At 33.4% G+C, this 16583-nt stretch overlaps 1 protein-coding gene and 1 non-coding gene across 4 annotated transcripts in view; one reads left to right on the top strand and one right to left on the bottom strand.

Moving 5' to 3' along the window:
* The window catches only part of LOC125058326, a 109444-nt gene that overhangs the window by 47151 nt on the left and 45710 nt on the right, over positions 1–16583 (bottom strand). The gene's annotated exons all lie outside the window — the stretch shown is intronic.
* LOC125058980 lies at positions 8587–8705 on the top strand. Its single transcript, XR_007118587.1, has one exon. It is a non-coding gene; the product is annotated as a 5S ribosomal RNA (ribosomal RNA).

Genomic DNA, 16583 nt, shown 5'->3' with positions numbered 1-16583 from the left:
CCCATAAGCTACAATTTAATGGCATAACCACCAAAAAAGCATGGTGGATTGGTGTTCTCCTGCCGTTTCTCTTGAATAGTTTACTACTATGTAATATAACAAAAAACTTAGCCACAGCAACGCTTGGCCGAGTCTACTAGTTCATTATATTTATATATCCTAAGGGAATGCCTGATCTCCCCATACAAATGTAACGTAATACTAATTTCAATTAAGTCTGCACTTTGTACGTTATTGATACATTAATAAACTTTTTAAGCGAAATTAAGGGTGCGATTCAGACACGAGACACAATCATATCAAAATCCATCATTTGTAACACGATTTTATACTTATCACACAGCTGAACCGGCGATTTTTTTTGCCATGTGTATTATTTCTAGACAAAATAGGGGTTGATCGTAGAGGGGTGAAAAAGGGTTGTATGTATTTTTGTTTGCTGTGACATAAAAATATAAAAACAAGAAAATAATCTAAAAAAAAAAATTGGGGTGGACATCACTTAGGGGTTTGAAAGATAGACAGTGATCCAATTCTCATACATACCGGATAAGCACAAAAAATTTCATCAAAATCGGTCAAGCCGTTTCCGAGGAGTATGGGAACGAACAGTGACACGAGAATTTTATATACATATTAGAAATATCAGTATAAGGGTATATATTCAGTGTAAACTCTTTATAACGAATTTCAAAGGACCGAGGGATTTTCGTTATACGGAGGGATCAGGGAAGAGAAATAACAAAAAAATCTAATTTTATTACTATCAATAGGTATATTATTCTAAACATATATTCTGTTAATTGCCTGACGTAATACACGATAGGTGACGATGGTGCGTTTAGTAACTGAGACCAAAATTCCCTACAGGCAATGTTATCTAAAAATAATGGCACACGTGTTAATGCAATTAACAATAACTAAGGCGAGACGGCTGTTTATGACCTTAGCCTTGCGATTCTGTAACTCACTTTTCGAACTCACACAGCGGTTTTCGCATCGGCGGTCGCTCTCAAGTCGTGAAGCAGTCATTTTATGATTTGGGATTCTGATAAACAATAAACTACAAGCTCCCACCTTAAGGTGTCTTGGAAATTTCGGCACCTCAAAAGGTTAGTTTTGTAAGTGATTATAAAAACAATTACACTTAAGTGTCTAAATATGAAATATTTCTTCGTAATAGAGAATGGCTGTTGCGTTATAAAGAGTGCATTTTTGAAGTTGTACTTCTTTAGGCGCGTTATGAAAAATTGATGAGAGTGAAATTTTACGATTGCGCGCGCACCTATGACACAAAATTGGCAGTGTGATATAGCGTGCGCGAGCGAGATGGGACTAAGACAAACAACAAGTAAAAAGAAATAGAATATGCGTGAAGCTAACTTCATCGCATATTCTAGCTTAGCAGCTTAACAAGAATTTTGAATGACCATGACAATTGACATCTGACAATGACATTTACCTTTTAAACAAATATAGGAGTTTTAATTATTGTTTAAAATTAATAATTATATACCTAGTTATTTTCATTATTCAAAATATTTGTGAAATAATATAAAATATTTGTGAAAAAACTGTGCTAACCTTCCTGAGTGCTTCAATACAATTGAGGTTAACTATCCGTATGTATTATCGAGTATTATTGTTGATTAAAACTGAAACATGAACCATTATTCATTGCTTTTGTTTATTGCGTTTGTTACAGCAACTTTTTAGAAATATTCTACGACCCTATATATCAATAATTGAGAACAAAGATTTAAGCACGAATACTAATAAGGAGAAAATGAAGGCTTGGAGCGATATAACAGAGAAGTAAACATTTTAATAAGTACCTGCATCTCAAAAAAATGACCACATTATTTAATCAAAACATCAGATTTAATCTAGCAAATATAAGGACAAGAGACAAAAAACAATTGATGAATTGTGTGGAAGTGCACTAAATTGAAGACAAAAAAAGAGTTGTCATCTTATCGCCGTGAAACATCAAAAACTGGAGGTGGAACAAAGCCACCATCACCTTCTCGAGACACAATGGTTTGAAGTAGATTTCAATGAATTTGATTGTGATGGTGTCGATGTAGGAATGTTAATTATAAATATGATGTATGGTGATGTTCAAGGTTCAACCTTTCAAGCATAGGCATATGCTTACAACATTACTTTATTCCCCTACAGGGTAGTTAGAGATATTGTAATACCTCAAAACATCCATGTTGCACTTGTAGTACCGAAACTCTGTCCTGCCAGAAGTGAGCCCATTCCCACTTATAATGGACAGTGGGTATAATACACCTTAATACCTGAGTGCGAACCACTCACCATGATACTTAAATTAATAGATGTTATTTATATATTTCAGGTTATTACAAATAAAATCATTTTGGAAACAATTGATATCCCAAAAGCAAATAAAGCCAACAATGACAAGGTAATAAATCAGTTTTGACATAACTTGAATACTAAAAAAGCCAAACAAAGGTGTGCACAACAGTGACAACATAACTTAACAATTTCATTATTTTGTAGGATTAAAGAAAGGTTAAAGAAAATCATGTCGAACTGAACAACAAGAAACTCCAAAGAAACCTACAAGGAAGACACCGGTATTATATTTAAATTATCTCTATCTCTAAATAGAATAAAAGAAAGTTGCTATCCAGGTCTGTAGCATGTGCTACAAATTATATTATTAACACATTTATATAATTATATTAATATAAATGTGTTAAAAAATTTATAATATGAATTATAAAAAATTTTAAGTTTTGCATGGACAGAGCTTAAATTAATATTCTCTTATTTGTTGCAGAAAGCAAGTAGTTTTGGAGAAGCCTCGTAGATGCACAACCAAGTAATGATTAATTTAAAATTACAAACCGAAATTCTGATGAAGACATTAGAGTCACTTAAAAATAAATAGTATAATGAAATAAAAATGTTTTTAAGATAAATAGTGCTTATTTGTTTAATGTAAGAGAATAATAATAAATATTTATTTAATTAATTTTTCAAATGTAAACTGAACTTTATTGACTTTAATGACTCCTTTTCCAGTCTTTGATTATTTAATTGTAATTAATTATTTGCATGCAATCAAAAACTATTTTTAATAATGCCAAAGAAGTATAACTTCTTACGCGCGTACATAAGTACACGCACCCTTTTTATTTCATATTACGTTATACAGAATGTTTCGTTATAACGCATAACGCTATAAAGAGTTTACAGTCTATATTGAATTAAGTCTCGCCGATACCACAATCGGCCCGCGGTGCATGCAATAAAGATCAGACTGGCTTGCGGTGGAACTTTGAGTGCATTTGTTTCACGTTGTTTTATTAAGTACGGGGTTTGATTTTCGGCAACAAACAGGCTTAATAAACTCGGATATATGTCTATTACAGAATCTATTAAACTTTTTTCTATGCTAATATTATAAAGAGCAAAGGTTTGATTTTTTGTTTGTTTGGAATGAATAGGCTCCGAAAGTACTGGACCGATTTCAAAAATTCTTTCACCGTTGGCAAGCTACACTATTCCCGAGTGACATAGGCTATGTTTCATTGTAAAACTAAAACTTGAAGAATCTAACCCAAGGTGTAAAAAAATAAACAAAAAACTTCCTTCAATTATGTGCGCTGCGAAAACTATTAATGATAGAACAATATGATGTGTTACATTTTTTCAGGAAACATCACTATCTATAAAAAATGTCGCGACAGCATGTCTCTATCTTTTATAGTTACGTCACAATAAGCGTCCTTTTATTAATTTTTTTTTATTAAAATACCACCGCTAGAAAAGGCTCTTTATTCGTACCTAGGTATTGATCCTTATCAAAATAATTACCAACGTTTCACATAAGCTACAATTTAATGGCATTACCACCAAAAAAGCATGGTGGATTGGTGTTCTCCTGCCTTTTCTCTTGAATAGTGTACTACTATGTAATATAACAAAAATCTTAGCCACAGCAACGCTTGGCCGAGTCTACTAGTCTATACTAATTATAAAGAGGAAAGATTTGTATGTAAGTGTTTGTAACGATTTGGCTCAAAAGTACTGGACCGATTTTGATTGATATTGTTTATATTAATTGCAAGAAATAAATAAGGATCACTACTAAAACTACAATAATGTATGAAATATCTTGCATCGCATGCGCTGCGAAAACTATAAGTAGATGATAGAACAAAAAAGTGTTCCACAATATTAAAGAACATATCAATAGGTACAAATTAAAAAAAAACGGTTTGCTAGTATTCAATAAAATATAATTACAAAATGGCGGAGTAATCAAAGACAAGGCGGGATGGGCTATAGACTAAAGCCTGGCCGGAAGTCCAATTGTAAAAAAATGTAAAAAATTAAAGAAACATATCTCATTACATAAAAAATCAATTTGAATTAAGAACTAATTTATCATTCTAAAAAATCAAAATGGTTCACAGACGCCGGCTAAAATTTCTTTTTAAATTCAAAGAGGTTTTATTACTAGACTATAAGATTCCATTTCCAATGAGTCTGTGGAAGTGTCAAAATAAATTTGTACGCGGTGATTCGATGATAAATCTTCGATTGAGTGCGGCGTCAAATTCTTTGGTTTTTTATAATCGGGTCGATTTTGAAGTTTTATTACATTTTTTAAGTCAGAGATGTTTTGTATAGTTCTAGTGATTACTCTGACGGAGAGTTTATTGCCAGTACCTCTCATTCCACGCCCTTAATTTGAGAACTATATTTTTTTTTAAATGACAATTCACACCAATTGACCTAGTCCCATGCTAAGCTGGTGAAGCGTGTGTGTTATGGGTACTAGGGAACGGATATACATGTTATAGATAGACATATAAATACATATTTAAACACCCAAGACCTAAGCACAACACCAAATGCTCATCACATCGATGTCCGTCTCAGCCGGGGATCGAACCCGGGACCCGTGGTTTCGCAATCAGGGGTACTAACCACAAGACCAATGAGTCGTCAATATTTAATGTTACCTGTAGGAATAAATTAATTTTGATGATTTTATTTTACTTTCTATAATATGCTTTCTATATGGTTTAATTCATATTTCTGCTGCAGAAGCTGTTCGAGGTTATTGTGTTAGAGAGGGAAGGGAGTCGGTACGATATATGTTTAAGGAATTAAATATTATGACACTTTCTGGTCAATATTTTCTTGAAACTTTGTTGTATGTACAAAAAAAAGGGTGCGTGTACTTATGTACGCGCGTAAGAAGTTATAATTCTTTGGCATTATTAAAAATAGCTTTTGATTGCATGCAAATAATTAATTACAATTAAATAATCAAAGACTGGAAAAGGAGTCATTATAGTCAATAAAGTTCAGTTTACATTTGAAAAATTAAATAAATAAATATTTATTATTATATTTATTCTCCAAATTAGCTATTTATTACTTATTTGTAGGATAAACACTATTGTTGCGTTTCACGACTGTCAGATAGCGCTATTCGTCACATAAAGTCCATCTTAAGTTATGAGTCCGATGAATGTCAAATAGCACAATTTATCTTCCAAATAATTTATTTGTTGCATAGCTAATCGGTACTTTATCCATACATTGTGAAACAGACCCTTAGTGTAACATAAATTCTATTATTATTCGAATGTTGTTTTTAAATTATGTCCAATGCCGTAGCATCTTCCGTTGCCAACTTCATTCTGTTAATTTTGTGTCACGGTGCGCGCGCATCGTAAAATTTCACTCTCATCGTAGTCGTCGTAGGTTCAATCCCCGGCTGTGAACCAATGTACTTTCTTTCTATGTGCGCCTTTAACATTCGCTCGAACGGTGAAGGAAAACATCGTGAGGAAACCGGCTTGCCTTAGACCCAAAAAGTGAAGACATGCGTTAGGTACTAAAGGCTGACCTACTTGCCTATTAGATAAACAAATGATCATGAAACAGATACAGAAATCTGAGGCCCAGACCTAAAAAGGTTGTAGAGCCATTGATTTTTGAAGTGAAACTTCTAAGATGGCGCATGAGGGTAAAATTTTTGCAGCATTTTTGTCGAAAGGGTGAGAGTGAGTGAGAAGGGTAAATTACCTTATAGAAATTCTATTTTTAAAATTAAAATTTCGTAAAGAGAATTTATGTTATATTAGTATTTTATATTTTATGCAAAATAATTTAATGAAATCTAAAATGACGAATTGTAAATTAAAATGCCACGTATTATTTGTATTGATTTTCGACACTTTTAATATGATAATTAAATATCTAACATATCTTCCTTTTTCCCTCCCTCTAAGTCTCAGAAATTGAAAGTTTTAGATTTGTATAAATACGAACAAGACTTAAAAATTAGTTTGCCAAAGAAGTTTCACTTCTGACATGTGTACTTTGCACGTACTTTTTTTATGTTCATCAGGGATTAATTGTCGTAATAATTTTTCAAATTCCTCCAGTATTTGGAGCAATGCTATCACAAATAATAATAAGGAATTTAATAAGATATAGTCACTGTTCACTTCTGTTCAACAGACCGTTCATTCCTAATGGATCTTTAAGATAAAATATTTGTTGGATTACGAATAACATTCAAGGGCGTCGTCGATTCGTCAAGAGGGGAAGGGGGTCTGAATGAGTTTCAATAAAACATAAAATAAAATAAAAAAATAAATCAGTGGCACTACAACCTCTTTAGGTCTGGGCTTCAGGTTTCTGTATCTATTTCATGATATGTCAATCTAATAGGCAAGTAGGTGATCAGCCTTCTATGGCGGACGCACGCCGTTTTTGGGTCTAAGGCAAGCCGGTTTTCTAACGATATTTTCCTTCACCGTTCGAGCGAATGTTAAGTGCGCACATAGAAAGAAAGTCCATTGGTGCACAGCCGGGGTTCGAACCAACGACCTCAGGGATGAGAGTCGCACGCGGAAGCCACTAGACCAACACTTAACTGTCCTGAAATTCTATTATCAAAATTAACATTTTGTAAAGAGGATTTATGAAATATATTTGATATTTTATGCAAAAAAAAATATTTCAATAACCTCAAATGACGAATTGTTAATTAAAATGCCACGTGTTTCTGCAGCAATGCTGCACATCTTGGTGACGTATCCGATAAAATTTTACCCTAAAGTTTCACTTCAATAAATAAATGTCTTGCATAAAATACCCCCTAAGTCATCTTACTTCCCCCCAAATATGGCGGAAACACTGATGCAAGTGTTTACAGTGCCCATACTTTACTTGTCCGTCGCGGCGGCTGATATTAGAATTACCGTCGGCAATTTTTGGTACGTATAATAAATTGTACTATCTACTCTTACCAGTATCTAATAAAAATTCAACTAAAATGTATTTTTTAATACAGTTGCTCAAAAAGTGTCGTATTGCAGGGACGTATAGCGTTCGGGATGTGAGCTATTACACACTCGTGCTTTTTCTTTACCTTTTCTGCACTCGTGCGTTCTCTTTCCCAACTGTCAAAATAATGTCTATTAAAAAGAAAAAAACAACCACGAAGTTTTTACTAAAAAAATTCATAGAGGTTTTTATAATTCATGCAAATATTTCAAAAAAGAAGCTACTAATTTCTTTTAATATCAGATTTAATGATTTGATTCAATGAGTTTAAGGTTAGGTTTCATTTCATTTCATCTCATTAAATTTCATATCAATAAAAAAATTATACTGAAGATTTGGCTGTATGGGCATAGTTCCCTTTGCCTACCCAGAATGGGTGAAGAAAAAAAATCTCTGCCCATATTCTTTTACAGTTGGCGCCATTTTCCAAAAAAATATCTTTGCTAGTGTAGTTGTTTGTTATATTATATATTAAATATACATGAAAATGTTCTTTGCTAGTTTAGTTGTTTGTTATATTATACATGAACAATCATACGAAATTAATAATAGTTTGTCTCAAACGGTAAATATGCAACCTAAAACTTCCCCAGTTAGTAAAAAAACTGTAATTTCAAAGAATATGGGAATTATCCTTTTATAAGAAATAAATGATTAGTTAGTTGAGTCTATTGTGTTTTTATTAAATAGCTTAATTTTTTCGCAACTGTATTAAAAATAGTCGTTCAGTACACGTGCGGAACCATCATTGCCACTTGTTCCCACTGTCAACCCTCACCTTCGGCTGCGCCTCGGCTCGGGTAGACATTTGTCGGAACTCTTTGCAATGACAGGCTTTCCGCACTCGTAATGAAATATACTATATTCGACGAGGTTCTCGAGCGTTGCGAAAGGGGGCTAGACGGAAAAAATTCTTACGAAAAGTTGTCACGACACTTTTTTGCTATTTGCTATTGTAATACACCGGTGCTCGTCCGATCACCGAAGTTAAGCAACGTCGGGCGAGGTCAGTACTTGGATGGGTGACCGCCTGAGAACACCTCGTGATATTGGCTTTTTTTTGTAGGGATAAGAAATGAAAATTGTTTTTGGAATCACTTAACTAAATTAGTCTTGTTGGAACGAAGTTATCGAGCGTTGCGAAAGGGGGCTAGACGGAATAAATTAAGACCAAAAGTTGTAACGACACTTTTTGCTATAGTTGTTATATTTTACATTTTCGATTTAGCTATCGCCAACGTCCATACCACGTTGAATACACCGGTTCTCGTCCGATCACCGAAGTTAAGCAAGGACGGGCGAGGTCAGTACTTGGATGGGTGACCACCTGGGAACACCTCGTGATGTTGGGTTTTTTTTCGTCGTAAGATTGGTGTCCAGAAAATCTATCATACTGTTATGATACCAATTAACATATAAATTAATCGAAAGCAATTTCGTTCCATCCGGGTGTCCCTTAACACCTCTAAAGTTTTTTTTTATTCCTTGCATTATTAATTACAATGGAAAAGTTTTCATTATCGATGCTAGGTATTTTAAAAGATATTATAATAATAGTACAGCCTGGAGATTCTGTAACTGACTTTTCGAACTCGCACAGCGGTTTTAGCAGGGGCGGTCGCGCTCAAATCAGTCGTGAAGCAGTCATTTTCGATTTGGCATTCTGATAATGAGGGCTTGTAGTTTATTGTTTATTAGAATGCCAAATCGTAAAATGACTGCTTCACGACTGATTTGATCTATTTTTATGCAGAATGTCACATCCCTAGATTACTGTAATCTATATACATACTAGCAAACCCGGCGAACTCCGTTTCGCCACCAGATGGCTTCGTTTTATGAACAATTCGTTTGGTGATTAAAAGATGAAGAAAATTTTTTTTTGTAAGATATTCCCGCTTTTCTGTTGAATTTTTTCCTGAATTTTCTTTGCTATAAACCTCACGGAGCCTGAGACCTTTCCAACGAATGCAAAACCGTGGAAATGGGTAGTGCGTTCTGGAGTTATAGCGTCAGGAAGGAAAACCCGACTTATTTTTATATAGTAGATATAAAAATGAAACCCGTTTTCCGTTGTCACGACATAACATGAAAACGGCTGGACCGATTTGTCTGATTTTTTTTGTTGTGTTTGTAATTGTCAGGAGAAGGTTCTTATAAAAGAAAAAAAATGCGCGGAAAATGAGAAAATTTAAGAATACTTAACCACCATACAATTCGAACTTTTTGATGTAACCTTATGGCGTTTGACATACCATTGACAGAATGCGTGCTGCAAATATCGTCAAAGAGGATGTAAGAAAAATGAACATCGTTTAAAATAAATGCTTCGATCGGAGTTATTATATTGAGAATACTTATACCTAATAATATGCGAGCCAGAAAAACAATTAAAGAATGTTGTATAACATAAAGCATTAGAATAATAAACACTTTGTTTCTGAAATATATTTTAATTAATTATACCAATTTGAAATCAATATTCATAGTTAAGACAGGACAACGTCTATCGGGTCCGCTAGTAAAGTTTAAATAAAAAAAAAATGTGCGTGTACTAGTGTACACACGTTAGAAGTGAAACTTCTTTATGACCTTATTTTTCGAAAAATTATCTATATGCAACTAACTTTACAGAAATTGGTTAAATAAAGTTAAATTAGATAAAGTTTAACAAATTTTTAATATCACAGACTTGAATACAAATAATACAAATATTTCATTTTACCTTATTACCACTAAGATTATTACAGAATTTCATAAGTTGTAATATAATTTTTAGTATCATTGTTATAGTTATTATAAATTTTTGTTATTAATGGTTTAGAATCTCTTCGAATCAACCGTGGTAGGGACGAGAAAAAGACGCGCGTAACGGTCAAATGTGACGCGTAACCGAAACATGTGACGCGTAACCGAAACACGTGACGCGTAACCGAAAAATGTTACACTAAATTTTTTTCCAACCCCGATAAAGAAGTTTCACTTCAATAAAGAGAGAAATGAGAAATACATCATCATAGTTACGTAATAACTATGTAGATGTAACCAAAAATTATTTAAAGCATACAATCTCTGCTCTGTATATGGCAGTGTTAAGACATGGCAGTATTAAATACAATAATAAATTGTAACGCAAGTGCGTTCTATCTCCATAAAGCGCCATCTATTGAATACGTTGGAATAACCAACCAAACCTCTAACAACGACTGAAGGACTCGTGTAATAAAAAAAAAAATGTGTGCGTGTACTAGGTGTACACACGTAAGAAGTGAAACTTCTTTATGACCTTATTTTTCGAAAAATTATCTATATGCAACTTTACAGAAATTGGTTAAATAAAGTTAAATTAGATAAAGTTTAACAAAAGGCTTTTATTATCATAGACATGAATACAAATACAATTATTTCATTTTACCTTATTACTACTAAGATTATTACAGAATTTCTTTTATTGTAATAGAATTATTACTATCATTGTTATCGTTATTATATATTTTTGTTATTAATGGCTTTGAATCTCTTTGGATCAACCGTGGCAGGGACAAGAAAAAGATGGCGCGTAACCGAAAAACGTGACGATTTGCTACAAAATTTCTCCCATACGTCGATAAAAAATTCATTCTAACGCCGATAAAGAAGTTTGACTTCAAAAAGCAACATGGCGCGTAACCGAAAAACGTGACGATTTGCTACAAAATTTCACCCATACGTCGATAAAAAATTCATTCTAACGCCGATAAAGAAGTTTGACTTCAAAAAGCAACATGGCGCGTAACCGAAAAATGTGACGCGTAACGAAAAAATGTTACATTAAAATTTTTTCCAACGTCGATAAAGAAGTTTCACTTCAATAATAAAAACTCCCTTACAATTTCTTTTCGACTTTAAAGCTTTTAATTTCGATAATTTAGTTATTAAAATAAAACAGTAGCGCTCCAACTTAAGGTCAGCCTCATTTCAGTATATAGGGGGTTGATCGTACTGGGATGAAAATTAAGGGTTGTATGTATTTTTGTATGATGTATCATAAAAAAATAAAAACAAAAAAAAGTTGTGGAAAAAACAAAACAAAAAATTTTGGGGTGGAAATCCCTTATCACTTAGGGGTTTGGAAGATAGATAGTAGCCGATTCCCAGACTTTCTGAATATGCATAAAACATTTCATAAGAATCGGTCGAGCCGTTTCGGAGGAGTATGGGAACGAACATTGTGACTTGTTTGTGTTGTGTGTTTTTAACTCAAACTCAAAATATCTTTATTCATATAGGTAAACAATTACACTTATGAACGTCAGTTCGCAAGTCAAGGGCGTAGAGCGGGTAAGAAGAACTGGCAAGAAACTTTCCGCCACTCTTTTTAATCGCCAAGTATTGTCATACAAATTGTTTGAACTGGAGCAAATCAATCCCAAGGATTAGGATCATTTAAATAATCGTCAAATTTATTGGGGTTTACTCCTTAAGAAACGATTTGAGTTATAAGGCCCGGTATGGAAATTTTAAGATGAGTAAAATCAAGTGTAACACGAAAAGTTGAGGCGTTATGTGTAATACGAAAAGTTGAGGCGTTATGTGTAACACGAAAAGTTGAGGCGTTATGTAGAAAGAGACAAACATATAGAGTTTACTCCTTAAGAAACGATTTGAGTTATAAGGCCCGGTACGGAAATTTTATGAGGAGTAAAATCAAGTGTAACACGAAAAGTTGAGGCGTTATGTGTAACACGAAAAGTTGAGGCGTTATGTAGAAAGAGACAAACATATAGAGTTTACTCCTTAAGAAACGATTTGAGTTATAAGGCCCGGTACGGAAATTTTATGAGGAGTAAAATCAAGTGTAACACGAAAAGTTGAGGCGTTATGTGTAACACGAAAAGTTGAGGCGTTATGTAGAAAGAGACAAACATATATATCTGTAGGATTGAACGTGTAAAAGAATGAGATGGAATACATTACACAGACTTTTCTATTTTGAATTCACGTTTTGACAGCCACGTTACAACATTGTCAGTATTGACAGGTGTAAAAAATAAAAGTAGATTGTCTAGCGTGCCATAGAGTTTTGTCAATAGTAATGGTCAGTGAAATTAAAACTAAAAAGATTGTTCATTCTTATTCTTCTCTTACTATAAAGGTAACTTTGGTATCAGAAAGAAAATCCTATTTGGGCATAGATGATGTAGGTACGTTTTATTACTACTACAAACATTTATATTATAAAAACATATATTCTTACCACCTTTAGTATGAAAATATGGTCGACAGCCACAGAACATTATCGCCATCATTGTTAATTATTTTTAATTAATTGATTAAATATATTTTATATTTATATAATATTTTATAATACTTATATTAAATTATTACGACCCATTTCTATTTTTTTCTATTCGATATATATCATAATTATCTTTCGTAAGGAGTAAACTACAATCGTGCGTCGTAGCTGACACACACACACTTTTTTTTTGCTTTATTGATTAATTTATGTTTAACGAGGGCTTTGAATTTATTTAGTTATAATTCTCTAATTTCGCTTGGGAGTTTGTTGTAAAAACGAATACAATTTCCATATAAGGAGTGGTTTATCTTTTGGAGCCTGGTTGGTCGTACACTCAAATTAGTTCTATTTCGCGTATTATACTGGTGTTATTATACAATAAGGCTTTAAGAATATATTGACCAGATTGTGTCATAATATTTAATTCCTTTAACTTATTCCTTACCGACTCCCTCGGAGAAACACAACAAATACCCCGAACAGCCCGCTTCTGCAGCACAAATATGGATTGAACCTCTGCAGCAGCACCCCACAGAAGAATACCGTACGACGTAACGCTGTGAAAGTAGCTATGATACACAATTTTAGCCGTGTCCTTATCAGTATACTGTCGGATTTTCTTTGAGAGCTGAGCCTATTCGAAAGAGTCTCTATCGCCCGAGGCCGAACCCAATAACCTATCACAACGTACTGTATTGTATTGCTTAATTGAAAAATAAATTTAGCCTCACATATGTTATTACTTTTTATATGTAACAACCAATTGTGTAACATGACAATTAAAATGGCGGATCGCTTCTCGTCTGTTCTGTGCTCTATGAATTGTGTTCTTAGTCGTTATAGACTCTGGTAATAAATTAAAATTTTGACGTCAATAATAATTCGTCATTGACGTGTTTTTAAATGTTCTTTTAGGTATCTGTAATACGTTTCCGTACTATTATTTTTTGCTGAAAAGGGGGGGGGGGGGGGGGATAAATTGCAGTAAATCTGCTTACGTTACACTTGAATGGCCCCTAACTAACCTTCTAGAGATTGTTATAATGTTAATGTTATAATAAAAAAATTAAGATTCTTTGTAGGTACTAAAAAATACACGTGATTTTTGGTGGTTTAGTCTCAAAGCTCACCACGTATCAACATGGGGGAGGGAGGGGTTAAAAAATGTTAAAAAAACATCACGTGAATAATAGACAGCCCCTTACATAGTTATAATAATAAAAAATCGATAAATAGAAAATTAAATTAAAAAAGTTTCGCCTTGTGTACGTTTAATGCTGACATTTCCTCGCTGTATTACGATACTTATTCGTTGAGAAAGCACCAAACTCAAACTCAAACTCAAAATATCTTAATTCATGTAGGTAAACAAGTACACTTATGAATTGTCAGAAAGAAGTTAAATTAATTGTAAATTTACATTTACTACCAGTTCGCAAGTCAATCGCGTAGAGCGGGTAAGAAGAACTGGCAAGAAACTTTCCGCCACTCTTTTTAATCGCCAAGTATTGTAGTACTTTTTAATACCAGCTCTGGTGTCTGGGGTTACCAGTATTACCAGGCTTTAAGTCTTTAATTAGCGCCTGTGTACTTGAACCCCACGGCTAAAGACTCCAAAGGGAACAAAATCGAAGTTGCAGGAAAGACTTTCCGCGCCATCTTTTTTTTTTTTTTTAAAGACATTGAAGCTTGTGTTATGGGTACTAGACAACGGATATACATACCTATTATAGATATATAGACATATAAATACATATTTAAACACCCAAGACCTAAGCACAACACCAAATGCTCATCACATCGATGTTCGTCTCAGACGGGGATCGAACCCGGGACCTATGATTTCGCAGTCAGGGGTACTAACCACTAGACCAATGAGTCGTCATTTACTATAAATTATATTTAAAGTTTCAAACAAATCCTTAATACTTAGAGGTTCCTAGAAGTATGTTTTCGAAGAGAAATTTAAAAAAAATACTCTTTGTTCGTGAGGCTTATCTGTGTCGAATATCAATTGGTCGCAGTCTATCCTGTCACTGAATCATAGACAAAAAAGTTAGCACCGTTTGAGAAGCGGTAAAATGCTGCGCTATTTTTACACGCTTTATATTAGCTTCACCTGTATGTATGTATGTAACCGACTCCTTCGGACTCGATTTTGACCCACTAAACGGACAGATTTAATTCAAACTTTGTACACTTATAAAGAATCAGCGACAATTTAATAATTTCATAGGTTTATCTCGAAAAAACAATGAAATTTTTTTTAAGTCCACAAAGCAATACGATTAAATTGAGACAACACGTATTGCTGCTAGGACTAAAAAGTGGAAAATAAATATAGTTAAAAAAAACTATAAAACACGCTTTTAAAGCACATCAACCTAAAAACAAAAGCTGAAAATGGTAATGAACAAAAAATACTGGTATTATTGTGAAAAAGCGTGGGCGCCTCACGCTTGTCTGTGCCATATTTTTCATCTATCGAGCAACCCACGCTTTTTCACAATAAAACCAGTATTTTTTGCTCATTCCCATTTTCAGCTTTTGTTTTTAGGTTGATGTGCTTTAAAAGCGTGTTTTATAGTTTTTTTTAACTATATTTATTTACATTCAACCGTTTGACGACGTGTTTATGATTAACTGAATACGCGCGTAGACGCATAGTTAGTGTTGGCATTTTTTTGCGATATCAACAATAAATAATAGTAAATTAATCAATAAAGCTTTTTATAAATTTGTCGATTATATAATCCTAATCCTTGGGATTGATTTGCTCCAGTTCAAACAATTTGTATGACTCAATACTTGGCGATTAAAAAGAGTGGCGGCAAGTTTCTTGCCAGTTCTTCTTGCCCGCTCTACGCCCTTGACTTGCGAACTGGTAGTAAATGTGAATTTACAATTAATTTAACTTCTTTTTGACGTCCATAAGTGTAATTGTTTACCTATATGAATAAAGATATTTTGAGTTTGAATAATGTAATATTATCGTGATTGAAGTGCACTTTTTCTTTTTTATGTGTAGTTATACGTAGTTTTGCACTTCTTGTTTACGTTATCTATTTTTTTCACAGTTGTTACCTGGAGGAGATCGGTCGGATCGTATTCGACTTAGGATCCTTTAAGAAAAAAGCGTCTTATATCACTTAAATATACACAGATAGGCATTACTTTCAAAAAATAACATGAATTTTTATGTTATTCGTAATAAATAAAATATAATTAAGACATATGGAATTTAAGTTTTCTACACAAGCGTAAAAATGTCTTCGACGTATTGAGATAAAAGGGCCATTGTTGATTTCCTCATCTATCAACGATTAAATTAGATTGTTTACGTTTATAGATAATAGACAGATCATTAACAAATGATCTTATCAATGCCAAAGATGTAATTAATAGAAATTATCATTGGCAACAAACTTGTAAACAATATGTCGTTGTAAATAGTTTATTGTCTTCGAATAATTTAATTGTTAAACCATTAAATAATTGACTTTTATGAGTCATAATAGGCAATTTAATAAGAGTTTAAATACTGTGTAAACAATGAGACTGTATTGGAAACAAAATATATTTTTTTATGGCTGGCTGGATTTTTTTTTATTATTCGTGCTTTTCTTTAGATGTCCTCCATGTACGGTTTAGGCACTCGCCCGGTACCGCACAACCCTCCCAAAGGCCGAGAACAAATTTAAATTAAATTAAAACTTGCCCTCGAACCGGGAATCGAACCCGGTACCTATCACCTAGCTGCCACTTAAGACCGCTAGGCTATGAGGCCTCTAACAAAATAAATAGATTGGACAAATGCAGCGCCATTTTAGGTGCCCGTGTCACCGGTTTTTTGCTAAGATTTCTATGAAGTGAATGACCGATTCTTTTGTGGTATTGCCCTTATTATAAAATGGAGATGGGAATTAATTAGCGCTACAACCCTATTGAC

The sequence above is a fragment of the Pieris napi genome, chromosome 18 (assembly GCF_905475465.1).
Source record: "Pieris napi chromosome 18, ilPieNapi1.2, whole genome shotgun sequence".
NCBI classification, from domain to species: Eukaryota; Metazoa; Arthropoda; class Insecta; order Lepidoptera; family Pieridae; genus Pieris; species Pieris napi.
This window is presented reverse-complemented; position numbering and strand designations above follow the sequence as displayed.